The sequence below is a fragment of the Copadichromis virginalis genome, linkage group LG7 (assembly GCF_057382275.1).
Source record: "Copadichromis virginalis isolate Kocher_CV1m ecotype Utaka linkage group LG7, C_Virginalis_male_GT1.1, whole genome shotgun sequence".
NCBI classification, from domain to species: Eukaryota; Metazoa; Chordata; class Actinopteri; order Cichliformes; family Cichlidae; genus Copadichromis; species Copadichromis virginalis.
In genome coordinates this window covers 44,248,831-44,266,387 of record NC_140624.1, presented here as the reverse complement: position 1 = coordinate 44,266,387, position 17,557 = coordinate 44,248,831, and the positions used below count along the sequence as shown (strand labels likewise).

Here is a 17,557-nt window from a genome sequence, read left to right as displayed (position 1 = left end):
GAAGCCCTTATGCTCCATAGCAGCTCCCTATTTTTTATTTGTTATTACTGTTAACTTTTGATGATTCACGGTTCAAAAATAAATCCTCATTTATTTTATAGTGGCTCTTCATCTGGTGTCTGAAACAAGCTGTTTGACCTGCTCTCCCCTAAAGGCCACCCTCCCGTGTGCCACATGTCAGCCATGTGCCCGAGACGACCATATAGAACAGCAGTCCCCAACCCCTGGGCTGCGGACCGGAGTCGTTTGGTACCGGGCCGCGAGAGTTGAAGCTCGGGTGTGAAATTGATGGTTTTCAGGTTTTTTATCGTTGTTTTTTAATCGTTAACTTGGTCTTTTCCCATGTGTTATGAATACATTTTCTTTTTTTTGGTACTGGTTTTATTTTGTTGTTTTTATCCGCGACACCTTAAAGGCCGGTCTGTGAAAATATTGTTGGACATAAACCGGTCTGTGGCGCAAAAAAGGTTGGGGACCGCTGCTATAGAGTCTAGAGCAGTCTGAACTTTTTGGCTAATAGCCTTTTAACCTCTTTATTTTAAACCTTTTGCCATGTTTAGTATGACAGTCCACCACTGTGACGATATAAATGGAAAAGCAAAACACGCTCCCTTTAAGAAGAAAAAGAACGGTTTTGAGTCTAAAAGCAGCAAAAAGAGGAAAGCAGTGATATTTTTTTATTCTTTTTTTTTTAATTAAGAAAATATAGGATGAAAGCCATTATCATTTAATTATATGAACATTACATCCAAACGATTATCTCCAGACTTAATGTAGCCTGAACAGCAGTGTGTTAATCGTGAGGCTTGGTTGTTAACAGTTATGAAAAAACACAGTATGAGACTGTGTGCCGCCAAACACTGGTGCTCTTCAGTGCACAGCGGCTTGTACAACAAGGGGAGACCAAAATAAGATCAGCGAGGTGTTTACTTAAACGAGTCAAGATGTTATGTGAACCAGAGGGAAAAAATGGTGGCAACGGTGCATATCATTTGTGTGTGTGTGTGTGAGTGTGAACGTTTTTGTATTCATATACATCAAAACATGCCTGACGCAAATGTTTCCGTCACACCTGGAGCTTTATCTCCTCTTCTTCAACAGGTATGTCATCACTGGCTTGACATTTGAAGGTGAAATGTCAACAACAGCTACTAAGCCTAAGTGAAAACACTGACTGAGTATAAAGCCAAAACGTCTTATCTGAACAGGCAGGTTGTGTCTGTGCCGTCCTCTGTGCACCAGTGAAGCCTCAATGCAGTCTTGTCCTGTTGAATCGATGATACGGATAGGGGCTCCCCACTGTGGGCGCTTGTGGTTGTGTGTACCTGACTTAGAGTGTGCTATTATACCCATGTTTTTAGTTTCAGTCACTCATCTATCAGAAAACAGTTCCCTCTGCACAGAAACCGAGATTTGGAAGATTTCTGCCGTAACCTGACAGCTGCTAAAGAGGAAGGAGCAGGGTGTTTAAAGTAAATATTGGTAGACGTTGAATGGGGTAATAAGGATAAGGAGAGACGAGGGGGAAAGTGACAGAGAGAAAGAATGGGAGCAGCACAACACGTGCCTGCCGGCCTGGATTAAAAGGCCCAGATGAAAGGTTGGCGAGAGGCAAAGTTGTTCACCCGCACCAGATGTGCACTTGCTCTGGCCTATAGCCGATTAATTATCTCATTGTTCATGACACCAGGGTTGGTGTCCAGGCAATTGCATTACACTACACACCCTGAGCAACCTGATCTGGGGGATTTCTTTCTTGTTGATCGGTCTGATTTGGGTGTGTGCGTGTCTGTGTGAATCTGTGCGTTAGTAATATAAGGGGAGTCTCTTCACACACTAGCGGCATTCGTAATGACAAAGCAATCACACTCCAGCGGTGCAATCGTTACGTCTCTAGGGGTAGACTTGCGTGTGTTCTCCGTGGCCGCAGTCTAGTCAAACACATTTGTTTTATTGTCGTTCTCAGAGATAAACGAAAAGAGGAAGAAACACAGGAAAAGAACAACCCATTCACACCCCGCATGACACGTTGCCTCATTTGCCCAAGCCTCTATCAGTTCTTTGTTATAGCCAATAGCATTAAAGGAAGTGGTCACACTGTCACAGAAACAGTTGGCACGGAAACAGCACATTACACCATCGTCCAATCCCCCTCCCATTCCTTTGTCGTCATTTCTCCCCTCCCTTCCTCTCTTCTTCTGTCCCGTTCCCTCCTCCACCTCCCTCTCTCCCTATCTTGTATGTTTTTTTTCAGTCATCAATGAAATCACAACCAATCCTGCTGCTGCACTGTCAACAAGGAGAGAGCTCTTTAAGGGGCAGATCTACTTGCCATATATACTTATAATCTAACCTTCAGGATTGCTTAAATACCAATGTGTGTTTTTCTAGCATAAAGCAAGGATGCTGTGGCTCCCCCATCAAAGCCTGCTTTCTCTCTCTTTCTCTCTCTCTCTCGCTCTCTCTCTCTGTTACTCTCATGATTTAATCCTGACCATTTCCCCCTTCTCTCTCTATCCCTGCTGACTCCTCCCTCCATTTCTGCCCTGCGCTCCCTCTCGCTGCCTCTCCGTCTCTGACACACTCAAACACACGCATATACACACCCTCCACCCCCATCGCTGCAGTGTCTCAACTGCCTTGAAGCAAACAAGAGAGGATATAGAACACAGACGTTAATGAGAGCGAGAGAGAGAGAGAGAAAGAGGGCCGCGGGAAGAGAGAGATGTATATGTGAATGTTTCACCCTGTGAACATGAGGAAGGCATGAAGATGGAGCAGCAGGACTAAAGGTGGCTTGTACAGAGCCTTTCTCACCCTGCAAGGGCTTGTCTGCAGTATCCTTTGTAAATGGATGCTGGCTTGTGAACACGGTAAGCCTCGCCACTCTCACAACGCTTCCTATTTCGCTATTTTGGCTTGCTTTGAGACAGGAAGATGATATTTCACTGAAGCCGTTCTGCTGCTGAGGCAGACTGTATTTTCCCATAAAATGCACCAAAGCAAGCAAGCAGCCTGTCCAGTCCCCTCCTCCACCCTGTTAGCTCTGTGCCAGCGGACGCTGCTATCTGTGCTTGCAATTTGACTCATCATCTCTCCAGAGCATCCTCAATTCTTATAGAATGCTTTTATCTGCGTGCAGATAAATTCATTTAATTACTGTATATAGGGCAAGTGGAGGATGGATTAAATGTGTGTGCGTGTGCGAGGCTGTATGTTTGTATGAATGTCTCTATGCTCTGTCCAGGCCATAAGGTGTAACAGAAAGAGGGGAAATGAGCGAAACCGCCATCACACACACACACACGATCAGGTGTTCGGTGCTTACAACTGGCTTTACGAGACACTGAATGTGAACGTGCAGTGTGGGAGTGGGAGGTGTACCATTCCTGTGGAGCTTGGTTCTGCAGACAGTGGGATAGGAAGGCAAAATGTGGCCCGACACTGGCATGGGAACATTGTAGGATTTGCCAGTGTGGAGCTTGCTGTCCCATGAGGTAAATTTACAGCAATTAATAATCTGGATGTTGAACAGGGATTTATTTGGTTTGTTTTCTGTCCAGCTGTCTGTGTCTGCCTCATGATTTTAAATCCTGACGGTGAGAAGAGGGAAAGAGGCAGAAAGCAGAGCATGTTCATTACTCAGCAGGCAAAGCAGGGCAATTTCTAACATTTTCTGTCTCAACATTTCACATTTCCAACAGAGCATTACTGTATTTTTATTTATTTATTTATTGTAAGTGGCAGTTGGAATTTTTTGTGTAGCATCAGGAGAGCATGTGTATTTGTGTATATTGTATGTGTGTTTGTGTTACATGCTCGAGAGAGAAAAAGAGAAAGCAAAGCAGGGAGGGGTTGAGGGGCCAGGGATTTAACGATAGGGAGGCAGATGTGGCAGAGGGGCGGAGGTTGATGCAGCATCGAGCAAGAGAGGGAAAGAAGGAAAGGCAAGATTTCGAACAGAATGGACGGATGAGTGGGACCAAAAGACTGTGTTAATGTCACGGTGGTAGAAAGCCAGCGCTCGTTCTGGGCGAAGACAAAGTGATGGATGTGTCTGTGATAGTTCCACCAGCAAAAGCAGCAGCGCCAGTGAGGCCCTGAGACATCTGTGAAGCAAGGCAAAGATGGTGGAAATTCCACCACGCCTTCTTTCTTCTTCTGTCTTGAGGACCAGTGATCTCAGGATGGCTCAGAAATGGTAGATTGATTAAAATAAGTGCAGCAGGAAATTCAATCTAGTGTTCCTACGAAACTAAATGCTTTGCATTTTCAGACAAGGCCAGACTTTTAGCACTTTTTCGATGAACGTTCTGTTTGTAAATCACATGCAATCTTCAAGTAGGATATGACTGAAATCAATGTAAAACAAAAGGTATTGATATTAGTCATTTTGCCCACATATGTTTGACTTCAAGGGATCTGACCTGTTGTTTAGAGCTTGTAACAAAAACCTGCAGATGCATCGTGATGCTATCTCAAGAGAAGATGCCTGTCTTGGGTGAAAGAAAGAAACTGTGGGCTGTAACATTGCAGCCTGAACCAGGATTTGGTGCAAAACAGTGAACGTTTTGCATTCTCCCTGCATTCTCCCTATATCTCGCATGTTTCAGCTCCAGTCAGCAACGTGCGCTGCTCTAAATACAGATTCATCTCATTTCATTTCAGCTGTGCAGTTTGTTTGTTTTTTCCACTTCTCCCTGCAACATGTTACAAATGTCAGAGGTCACCGATGACCTTGGCTTTAAAATGAGGGATGACAAGGTCCAGTGTGAAGTATAAAGGTTAATCACATGCTTACATAATGGGCCTTCAAGTTTCAGACACAAACACACACACACACACACACACACACATGCACATGCGCGCGCACACTTAAAAATGTCACGATACCCTCATGCCGATCATTTGGACGTGAGGTCGGAGAAAACAAGTGTATATATATATATATATATATATATATATAAACCTATATATATATATGTATACATATATTTTTTACCCAGCACGCCCCTGTGGGCGGTTTATCCTTCAAGCTCGGGTCCTCTACCAGAGGCCTGGGAGCTTGAGGGTCCTGCGTAGTATCTTAGCTGTTCCCAGGACTGCGCTCTTCTGGACAGAGATCTCCGATGTTGTTCCCGGGATCTGCTGGAGCCACTCGCCTAGCTTGGGAGTCACCGCACCTAGTGCTCCGATTACCACGGGGACCACCGTTACCTTCACCCTCCACATCCTCTCGAGCTCTTCTCTGAGCCCTTGGTATTTCTCCAGCTTCTCGTGTTCCTTCTTCCTGATATTGCTGTCATTCGGAACCGCTACATCGATCACTACGGCCGTCTTCTTCTGTTTGTCTACCACCACTATGTCCGGTTGGTTAGCCACCACCATTTTGTGCGTCTGTATCTGGAAGTCCCACAGGATCTTAGCTCGGTCATTCTCCACCACCCTTGGGGGCATCTCCCATTTTGACCTATATATATATATATATATAACGTGGCAGTGTGCGGTTACACTGCACTGCTTTTCATATTCAAATAAGAGCAATAGTGTAGCAAACCCTATGCTGAGTTGACCTCCTTCCACCTCTTTTGTTACTTGCTACATCCATTCCACTGGGTGACATAATGGCAGGGGACAGCAGGGACACAGTTGGTTTTAAAGTGACAGCGGCTGTTGAGGTAGTCACTCGCAACACCGAGCAGGCCAGCGTCACCGTCCGGTGCACTTTTAGCAATCTTTTTAACCTTGTAGGTGAGCACACCACCAGCTTGGACAATTAAACTCAGCTCTATTACAGTTAAGTACCAAGGGGGCCTGAGCGTAGCTCCCTCAGCAGCCTACTTAATAAAATGATTAATCTAAGGTGTCATTTATTTCCTGGAGGGGGACCAGCAGAATTATCACACAACTCTTACAGCGTTTGTCTTGGTAGTTGTGAGAGTGAACATGAAGCCCAATCTTTATGCAGGCACGGTTAAATAAACACTAAGGAAATGCGTGTCCCTAAGGTATGTGTGTGTGTGTATGTGTGTTTGAGCTGCTTTGCCGCTATGTTCAGGCGGGGCACCGCTCTGTTCAGCTGGCTCAGCATTTGTGTTTGTTTTGGGTCTTTAATCCTAGCCAGGTACTGGAACAAAGTGTCATCTCCACACAAACAGCTGTAAGACATGCTTTGGCAGCTCATTTTCAACAGGCAGCCGCTGATTGTAGAAAGGGCTAATAATCGACTTCACAGTAAAGCATCAATGAGGGAAAGCTGTCAGAGGAATCGAACAAAATCTTAGGGTGGGGTTCAGTGAATGAGTAAGGATTAGATTATCTTTGGTGTTATATAAAACCACACCAGCTCAATTCATCCTTCTCTCTCTCTCTCTCTCTCGTTGCCCTCCTTTCTAATCTTTGCTGGTAGTCGCATACAGGGGACTGTCTGTTTTCCTGAGGCAGGCCAGCAAGAGGGCCTTGCTTCCAGCACTCAAATCTGAGTGATGAGAGGGCACAGCAGAGGGGACTAACAGAGCAACTTTGTGTTCCACTGCACACACATAACAGTGGTCATATGACAACAAGGAGGTGGTGGAGAGAGAGGGTGGTGGTGAGCGAGGGCTACGGCCTACAACCGACTGCTGAGGGATGTTGATCTTCAGTGGAAGAAGTGAAAGCTGATATATGCCACATATATAGAGAGAGAGAGAGAAAAGGAGAGGCAAGCTTTACAGTCTGTACTCTTAGTTCAGGCTTTCTGGATCACAGCCACTTTTCTTTGTTTTGATGAGGGCGTGCAGGTCGCCTTTTCCAAGAAAACATCTGAAAATGACGTGAGGCTGGTGGTGTATCTCGGTGACTTCTTCTTGCTCCTTGCTGTTTCCATAAAGTTCGGCACTTTCACATAGCCGATGCTCTAGGCTCTTTCTTCATGTAAACACACAACATACAGTTAAACTATTCTCGTCTAATTGAACTCATTTATTGAAAAACATACTTCATCGTCATCTCCAAGACTTCCGCACCAGAAACCCACTGTAACATCAAAGATAGTTTGCGCCTAATAGTTTAAGTAGCACTTTTTTCCCTTTTCATTTGTCATTGTCCTTTGTGCTTTAATTCTACAGAGCTCATTGGGTGGGTTAATGGCAATTAAAGTGTTGCATCTGCTGCAGTGTAAGATGTTTCTCTTTTTCCTGTTCCCGTTATCAAATCACTAACAGCAGATAATGCCTGTGAGTTGTAGAAGCCTGAAAGTGTCTGTTACCCGCAATTTCCTTCTGTTAGAGAAGGCGTTTATCTTATCTGTCATGACCCAAATGAATGCTGTGCTGTAGTGAGTGTTTGAATGCAGATTACAGTGTTCATAGCACCAACCTGCATTTGATCTACCTAATACGGTTCAAAAGCCGAAGAATGCCTACTGTATCCAAAGGCATGCATGCGCGCCCCCGTTTGCTTTTATACAGCAGCACGTGCACGCGAGCCTCTAGTGTCCACCTTGTGCCATCTTATCCCTTCACATCACACAGCGTACAGGCTCAGCCTGTGCACAAACATGCCATTGTCATCGCTGGCTGGCCTTGTGATTCAGTGTGACCCGCTGGATTAGAGAAGGGGGAACACAGCCGCTGAGATGAGGAACATTAAACAGAGTATTATCACGGAAAAGCATCTATCATACAGCGACCTCACCCCCACCCTGTCTCCACCCTCTAAATAGCCCACTGTTTTGGGGGAGTGGAGAGAGGAGAACACTGCCCATCATTGTTTTCAGTAATGAATGAGTTGTGTCCTCACATGTGTATACTACGCAGGCATCTTCCTCAGAGGTCTGCGGTGAGGACGTGATGGAAAGTAAGAACGTGAAATGTTAAAGAAACAATTTTGAGGGCTAAATTAAGAGTTTACAATGACCAGACTCAGATATGGAACTTTTTTTTAAAAGAGCATTTAAGGCCATTTTTGATCCACAGTGTTTCAAGAGTGTTTACAGAGGGAACATAAGTGATGTTGGTGATTTTGAGTTCACTTAACTGCAACCACCAGCCAATGGTTGGTCTCCTGACACGTGTTTTTGAAGCAACTGTGCGGTCATTACAGGTTCTCAGAATGCCTCTCCTCAGATGCTTCTCAGACACATGGCTGCAGACTAGACTAGTTATTCTTTGACAGCCCATTCAAATGCCTCTTCAGTGTATATATGTTGTTAACTATCTATCAGCTCTCAGCCTGGATGACAAGGCTTACTGCTTCTTTAGTTTTCACTATAATCCAATCTCCTCTCAAGAACGCTGATGTATAAGAAGTGAGGATTATTAGTGTGTTATTAGAAAAAAATGAAGGTTAAGCCATATGGTTAAATCTAAAGAGGTGCAAACTGCTGAATAGAGCTGTGAATGTGACGTAAAGTGGGGCGACCACAAAGCTCTGACTCATCACATAGAACCGGGCCTTCTAGGTTGGAAAACTTTGTTTATTTAATTCCTGTGAGATATGCAAACCAACAGAGTGCCTTTCAGTTATCACGATCGACAAGACACATGGCATGTTTATCTGAAAGCATCACATGGACCACCATAATCTACAGAATGTGTATTAGCAGCTAGCATCAGTTTGCAGCTCAAAGCATGAAACTCACTGTCTGCTTTATGTCGCTCATTCTGCAGCGTTGTGTTGCAGCACAGCCAGTCAATGAACTGAAACATGAAAATCATTCAGTGCAGCGTTCAGATAACCCAGATATTATTTACCAATTCTTTCTGTCCTATTACACGTCGCAGCTCTCTATAAACACACTCTGTGCTTTCATCCTACTTCATCTAGCTAGATTTCTGCCTAGCGTGCCCTGCTTCACATGATAATACTCGCAACAGTGAATAATCTATCAATTAGAGTCAATCTATGTTTGTTTTTTTTTACCCGTGGAAGCAAAGTGACAGCAATTATCTACACAACAAATGCAGTATGGTTAAAAAATCCAGCCTTTTTTATTTGTTTGTTTCCCCACAAGGATTTTTGAGAGATTTAGATTGTCATAGCCACAGTAACCAGTTCCATTTTATCTTGCTGTGTATTAGCTGTTAGATGTAAGATTTCCTGGAAACCTTCCCAGACTGGTAACATCTCCAGCACCCTTTCCAGAAGCTCGAGCAGCACTGATTTAAGACTCCTCTCAGCCCCTGCTCTGCTTCTTGGTAGGAGACCTAAACAGAATGCCACTGGGACAAATGAGAACACACAAACCCAGCAGTACAATTAAATAACATACACAAAAGAAAAATTAAGAGTGGGTTATGTAACTGCTCGTGCTGCTCCAAGCTAATTTGTCAGCAGCGCTGCCTGTAAATGATTACTTTTTTCACAAGGCCCATTTTAGTGTCTTTTTCTTATTTTCTGTGATAAGAAATCCTGGTTATCTGGGTCATAATTTCCACACTGGAGCCACTCAAGTATATCAAGCTGGCAACGATGATAGAAAGGCTGCAGCATCTTTCACAATATATTATTGTAACTTAAAAAAGACAGTTACCAACAGGTTATCAGTCACTGAGTGAAATGTCTTGTTTTTTGTAAATGTAACTTGAGACAATTCATTCTTAACAACTGTGATTGCCTCGTGCAGCTAAAGCTTCGGTGTCCTTGCTTGTCCTTGTGCAGACACCTACAAGTCCACATTGGAAACTGTTGCAAAACCACTAAAGGCACAATTGGAAACATTACAAATGATGAAATCAGAGTTCAGAATGAAAAAACTGCACAAACTGATCAGCAGTAACCGCACAGCACAACTGCATGCAACCACACAAAATGACAGGCGCACTTCATTGCTAAACAAAAGCAAAATAAACAATAAACAGACGATATTATGCAATAACTTGATGAACATAAAACTAATATAAAATGACCTGAAGTATCCAAAATAACAAATAAGGAAAACTAAGAAACTATAAAAAAAGAGTTCACTGTCGTCACATCCAGTAAGAACAAACCGATAAATGGGACTTGACCTGCATGAATGTCATGTGACCTGATTTGCGTCCTCACGAACATGCAGTAGTGGCTTTTGCTGACAAAGGGTAGCGTTATTTAGATCAAGAGGTTCGGGTGTGGATTTAGAGGGACATGAAACAAAAGTGTCTGAATATTACAGCCTTCTCTCATTTCTTTCAAGAAGGTGACGTTGAGCGAGGCTTTTGTGTTTGAACTCTCTTCACTTATGAATTGCCAATATGTGGTTTTGGAGACACCTACTGTAGCAGGAATTACCACAAAAGCTGCTTTGTATACTTTGTAAGGCTATCTGTCTATCAGCACACTGCCATGACACCTCACAAGAGTGCATTTGAGTTTAAAATCAATGTCAGTTTTGTAGACGGGTATTTTCTGGCTCACAAAGGGGGTAGAAATACATCAAACGCGCCACTGGTCCCTCCACTTAAGCCTCTCCGCTTATGTCTGCTATATAAACATGTAACATTTGTCAAAGATTAAAGTTTGCAAGTCATTTTGTGGCTAATGTAATAATCTCTAATATTTCTCCATATGGTATCTACTTCACTCACTCGCTTTCTCTGTATCTGAAGCCGGAGCAGCTAAAAGGCAGTTTGAGCTTTCAGACTTAATTTCAGTCATGTGTAGTGCATCAACCACAATGATGTTGTGGTCCAAAGTATTCAGGAAAATACTGTATAAGATGTGAATCACATGCCTTCAATTCAAATTAGTTTTTACCGAGCTAAATATAAAATTCTCATCTTCTTCCAAATAAAACACTTCCTTATTTCAAGAGTCTTTGCTGTATGAATGTGGATGTGTTTTTTTAAATATTTATGGTAGAAGTAACATAAAAACATGAGCACAGCTCCAAATAATATCCATGACTGTGTCAATGCCAGCCTGACAGATGAGGGCATTTTCTTATATATACCTTCATTTAGGAAAGAAAGCTTTTAAACTTATTGCATCATCACCTGTCGGTCAAATTGACTTAAGAAAATCCAGTCTGTACCAAATGGTGTTATTCATAACTTCTTGGAAGTTGCAGTCATCTCATATTATTCACCACCTCTGTGGTAATCACATGATTGGGCAACTGGCTTTAAGGGCTGATGGTTTTTAAGAATCTCTTACTCGAGAACACCTCAGTTTCGTTTTAGACTGGACTTTTCTATATAAATATGACAATTACTCTGAAGGCAGAAGTGAAAAATGACATACTCAAAGGTTTGATCACTGCTTTATATTTAGAGATTAGCTTCTGTTTCATTTCTGAGGTTTCAGATATGACTATAAAAACAGGGGAAGAAAATTCTTTATCTTGATTCCAGTAAGTTGCTTACTTACTAGTAACTTTTTTTTGTGAGCAGTAAGCAAGCTTTCAGTCAGCAAAACAGATGCCTTTTGGTCAGAACACATAAGCACTGTTCCAGCACAGGGTACAAATGCTCGACTGGACTGGGCTCCAGAAAGTTGGGTGAAGTCCTCGTCGTTCTCGTGTCTTTCCCAACCCACTCCTGCGGAATCTTTGGGACTTGTGGGGCAGTCTGTCCTGTTTCAGGAGGCTGGAGTGGTCTACAAACATGCTGTGACTGGTGCTACCTGGACCCAGTGGTTCCCAGTGGAACATTACATTGGGAAAAAATGTGATATACACAACGCAAGGTCATCCACACCACCTATCAGTGGTTTTAATGCTGCGGCTGATAAGTGTTCATCAAGAAGAATTACATGTGAATTTCTGTGTGATCCTATTAGAAACACTAAATGAAATAGTTGCAGTTTCACGTCACAGGTGCCACTTCCCAGATAGTTCTGCTTATATTACAGTCACACAAGGGAAAACTGGTGGGAGACTGTAGCATGACCAAAATGATTGCAAATGTGTGCAATGAACTTTAAAATGGTTTCTTCACAGACAGGGACAACTCGCACTCAGTTGGCATCTTCAAAGCAACTTTGGTGCACTAAGACTTCAATAAAATGGTAATAGGACAGAGTCAGTCTGCATTTAGTCTGTCATCACCTTGCAATTGAACTGCATGCAGTCTCTTTGTGATAATGGTTAACTGTAATCATTCGATTAAAATGGCAATTCTGTTGCTGTCTACATACACAGAAATTCACAAGAATGGCCTGAAACTCATAGATTTGAATCCAAAATTCAGAAACTCCTCCATAAATAGTGATCTAGTTGGCGTACTTTACTTTAATATAGGAATTGGAGTTGGCCTGTCTGCGTTTATTAATTAGATAGCAGTTATTTGCAAACCTTTGGCAATTTGAGTCAGTCTGAGTCGGACTGTGATTGTTTAGAGATGGGCTTCTTACCACATCTGCACAATCACCTTGTAAGTGGTCACCAAGAGGTTGAGGGTGCTACACACTCAACCAGTTTGTTACTGCAACTACTTGCAACCTGTGACTGTAGATTTCTTTCAACTCATAACCAAAATGCCTCATTTTCACTCTAGTGTGACTGAGACATTAGTCATAATAAATGTCCTACCTTTTGGATTCATTCAGTATGGATTTCAATAATTGCTGATTAAATAATAAATCTGCCCGTGAATTAACTTGCCTGCTTATTACCTGTTGGAGACAGTATTCTTAGGTTAGGGGTTTTTGCAATACAACAACTGAAACTGAAGCCCGCTGGCCATGGATTTAAAACACACACACACACACACACACACACACACACACACACACACACACACACACACACACACACACACAGCCCTGCTCACCTCATTCATAAACCATTACAAGATGACTAAAAGCACACCTGCACTTTTCACCTTTCTTTTAACATTCGACATTTTTCCTTTTCATTTATAAAAACAGTAGAATTTCCATTCTGCATATCACCAGCAGTTCTGTACTGCATTTGTCAGTCTCATCATTGCACATCTCAGCACCGTCTTGGACCTTCAGTTGCCTTTTCTTTGTTATTCCGTTGACATAAGTTTCATTTCACAAAGCAGACTTCAGCAACATGTCTTCATTAGCTGCAATCAGATCTTCCAAACATGCTTTCTAATGGCTGTTCTTATCCGGAAAACTAAGTTCACTGTCAGGATCTGGTCACCACTCCAGTTTAATTTTAACTAATGTTTAAATTCTGTTTAAAAACTAAGGCTTTTAACTGATGTGACTAAAAGAAACACTTTCCCTACCTACCTATATGGTGTGATCCTTCCTGTGTGTTTAAACATCAGTATGAGATGTCAATGTTTGTTCACATACTGTCCATTCTGGTAAGTCATCTGTAGTCGTTACATAATGCATTTTTCTTTGAACAAATTTCATGTCTGAGCAATACCATTCAGCCTCTAATGGATTAAAATCGCCACTCAATCTAATGTGACTGACCCTAATTGTAAGAGCATTTTCGTGGGCTACAGCAGTAGGACAGTAGGAGAGGTTATACAACAGAAACCACCGTGACTGCATATACTCATCTTGAATCAATCGTGTGATTGTAATTATTTGCAGCATGGTGAATTAATAATTAGAGGTAAGCCTCTGGGAGCAGTAGTGAAGGGGGAGATGATGGGCCGTGTGCAGCCAGAGCTGTGCAGGAAAGGCAAGAGAGTGACCAGGCTCTGTCACATGATGGCTATCAGATTTCTTCAGCCCTCATGATGCATCAAGATGCTGTCCTTTCTGCCTGGCCCCCGTGGCTCTGCATTCACTCATCACTCGGCCTCCACGCTGATACTCAGTCATTCGATGTACCCATAACACACACTTTCTAGAAGACGGTCTGCAATAGTTCTAGTACAAATATTCAGAACTATTTTGTGCAAAATGCAGCAAAATCAAATCAATAGTTAGTGTATTTAGTCAATGCAACAAAACAAACAAACAAACAAAAAAACAGGAGAAGCTTTGTATTGTAGACTTGCAAACAGTTTTTCAATCCATTTGCAAGGTGAGCTCCTCCAATGATCTTTGAGACCTTGTAGTGGATTCATGCTGTGTTAAGCTGAGCAATTTTGCACTTTCCCAGACAAAAACTGACCAACAGGAGAGAATCGTTATATCTTACAGTGCTCCAGTGTTGCACTGTGAGAGAGGTTCAAAGTTGGTAGTTGCAACTAAAAATACTCTATATGGACAAAAGTACTGGGCCACACCTATTAATCTTTGAATTCAGGTGTATAAAATCAAACACAGAGCCATGCAGTCTGCCTTTACAAACATTCGTGAAAGAATGCGTTGTTCTAAAGAGCTCGCTGGATTCCAATGTTGTAATTGAACAAGATGCCACCTTTTCAACAAGTCAGTTTGTGAAATGTCTTCTAATGGATATGTCACTGTCAACTGTAAGCACTGTGACACATTGTGTGTAAAAGTCACCAGTGCTCTGTTGACTTATTTTCTTTAGTTACAAACCTCCTCTGGCATTAACATCAGCACAACAAATTTCCCCTGAGAGCTTCATTGCACAGGTTTCCATGGTTAAACGGCTCCTGTAGGTGTGATGTGTAGGTGTCCCACATTTGTCCATGTAGTGCAACTGTGGTCAACTGAGCAACCTATAGGGCGAGACATGAAAGCGCACAATAATCAAAAATACATTGGCATAATAAAAAAAAAATACAAAAACAAACCCAAGTGGAATAAGTGGAGGCAACAAAAAAAGAAAACAAAGTTACTAACTCACATGATTTATTACAGCAGCAGGATGCAGTTAGAGTTTGCCATCTAGTGCAAATATTCAATTCAGTTCAGGTGTGTAACAATTCACAGCAACGGCCGCCCCAAGGTAAAGATCCTGCGGTATTCTGGAGAAAACCCCAACATTCAAGCGATCCCTTATGATCAAGCACTGTGCAATGGTGGGAAGTAAAAACTCCCAGAGAACCAGACTCAGGGAGGGGCGACCATCTGCTATAACTGGTTGGTGATGGTGGTGGATGAAGAGAAAGAGAAAAGATAAAAAAGAGAGCTGTGGCAAAACACAGACTAAGGGAAAAAGAAGACAAAAACTTGATAAAAATTGTGAAGTGATGAGTAAATATCCTCCTGGAGCCTATCGGTGGATGTTGGGGTGGTGGAATGGTTGAATCTGCAGGCAGCAATGCTTAAATGTCATGATGGGAAATTCATCAGCTTAAATACACAGAAAAAAAACTGGTGAGGTGTGCTTGAGATATGGCGTGAGGAGACTGAGGCACGCTACATAAATGACCCTATGTGACTCGAACCAGCTCATAGGCTTCACGTCATTTGTGACATCAGAAATGCTGCTTGTGTGTGTCGTCCAGAGGTCTTTTTGTCAACAGCGGCATGCAGTTTACAAGACTGCTGAAAGCCCACAGTCTGTAGGCGCCTTTAGTTTCATCTGTCTTCATGTATTCTTGAACTGGCTCCATGATGTTGAGATCAGGTCACAGTGGCATCTGTTGTATATTGCCTGGATATATTTGGGGTTGTTGTCATGCTGTGGAATGAATTTGGGGCCTTTGTGATAGTATTGTGTCTGGTTACAATTACATTTTAAGTCTTTGCGCCAAACTCTTTGTAAGTTTTACCAAAGCCTGAGATGTATCCTTGTAAAGTAAAGTTGGCACTGTAAGCATGATGTGAAATCCTGATATAGAAATGATATTTTCTTGACCTTTAAAAGCTAATTATTTATTTGCTGTCGCTTGCATTTGGAGCTATTTCGACTTTAAACTAGACTGTATAATTTGTTACAAAGAGTAAGCATGTTTTCATCCTCTAGGCACTTTCCTAATTAATTTGTGTTTGTTTTTTGTTAAAATTTTGTGGGTTCCTGCTGCGATATGCTCTAGTTATCCATGTGTAAGGAAGAAAAAGGCCACGTTCCTCTCCATGCAGTGTGTAAATGTGTCTAATATTACTTCACCAGTGCACTACTTCCACAGAAATTATCAAATAAGAGGTATAACTTCAAAAAGTGCAGAAATGTCAGAGCTGCATATTTGTGAAATAACAAAATGGAATGACTTCGCACGCAGCTTTAATGTGTTTCATGGGCTCTAAAAATCAGTGATGTGCATTAACCGGTTTGGCTGGCTTTGCCATTTTGAGAGGGTAGTAAGGTGCCTGAAGCCAGGAACCAACTCTCTTTTCTGTCTGTGTCATGATGCTTTATTATGGCTTTGTTCTGCTTTGTTGTCCTTTGTCTTTTGAAGAGTGGACGCCACGCACCAGAGTAAAAAAAAGTGCTCTCCTTCTCTCTGTGTGTGTCTAAAGATAATACCAATATTCTGCCATCGCTTAGTCTGTTCCAGTGTGCACCCATTTGTTGCTGAATCTGATAGAAACAACAGTAGCACAGTTATTCTTGCTTGTAATTATTCACGTCAGCCTCTGGACATTTGAGACATTTATGTAAATTCAAGCAACCAAGCTTCTTCCAATGCAGTATTTGTTTTATTTAAATAAAAGTGATGCCATATGCAAATAATGTATGAAAATGGGAGATGAACGAAAACTATTTGCATGTGAAATATGAAAGATAGCCACACATATGACTGGACAAAGAGTAAGAGCTTTGCAGTAGCATGAAAGCATGAGAGGCACCTGCTGGCTTGAGCCTGTTATTTTCCACTTTGATAGTAAATAAGCATTTCACCTTGTTTTACTGAACACCAGCGCAGAAAGAGTGCAGGCAGAGACACTGGCTTGTGAGGGAACTAGCATGAGATGCTGTTGTTTGCAAGAGAAAACACATTTTTGTTTACACTGCATCACTTCCCTTTCAAACGGTGGATAGTGTTTGTTTGTTTTTTGTTTTTTTAGTTTATCTCGCCTGGTTCAATCCTATGTTTGACCTTGATTGTGTATAAAATGAGTCTGTGTGTGGTACTGTTAAGTGGATAGGCAGGGTTAGCTTGCCTCAGAGTAAGTGGTAACAAAAGACTCCTGTTAAGGGAAGTAATCTGAAGAGGCAGAACATAGGTATTATGACAATGTTTAAATGGGAAGTGTGCAGGTTAGTAAGCGTGCTTTCAGTAACTATCTGCTGGATCAAGGAAGAATCAATAGTGCATTTATTTTTCATTTCTTCTTCTCAGTTTTGCATAAATATGCAGATAATAATGTCATACTAGGCTAGAGCTTGGCTTGGCATAAAAACCAAAAGCAGTGCTATCCCTACTCCCTCGAGCTCAGAAATAAATCTACCAGCACCTTTAGAGCTCCCTCATTCAAACACCTACCATAAGTACGTCTATGGCCTTTAGTATGCAGCTTGTTTGGATAACGACTTAGTCCCAGTCTTCGAGCAAAATGTTAATAGTTACAATCAGAGAAGTTTTTAAAAGTAAGCACACTTACTGCTTACATAGAAAGAAGAGGGAAAGAGGACACCAGATACTAATAATAAAATACAGAGATTAACTGACCATCAATAAGTGTTAGCATCTCTATAAAAGCAGGAGTTTTGGCAGTTTGCAGGTCTGGAGCATTCAAGTGTGTGTTAACACAATGCCACCATCTTCTTGAGAGTGGACATCCCAGCAAATTCACCCCAGGGCAATGCTCAGAAAATAAATAAATAAATAAAAAAAAAAAACCAGAAAAAACCCCAACCTGA

General features: G+C 42.0%; 1 protein-coding gene across 1 annotated transcript in view; it reads left to right on the top strand.

Moving 5' to 3' along the window:
* Positions 1–2,570: 2,570 nt before the first annotated feature.
* The window catches only part of gnaz (guanine nucleotide binding protein (G protein), alpha z polypeptide), a 34,150-nt gene continuing 19,163 nt past the window's right edge, over positions 2,571–17,557 (top strand). Inside the window, exon 1 of the mRNA XM_085463568.1 lies at positions 2,571–2,873. The gene's annotated coding sequence lies outside the window, so the exon portion shown is untranslated. The remainder of the gene's footprint in view (positions 2,874–17,557) is intronic.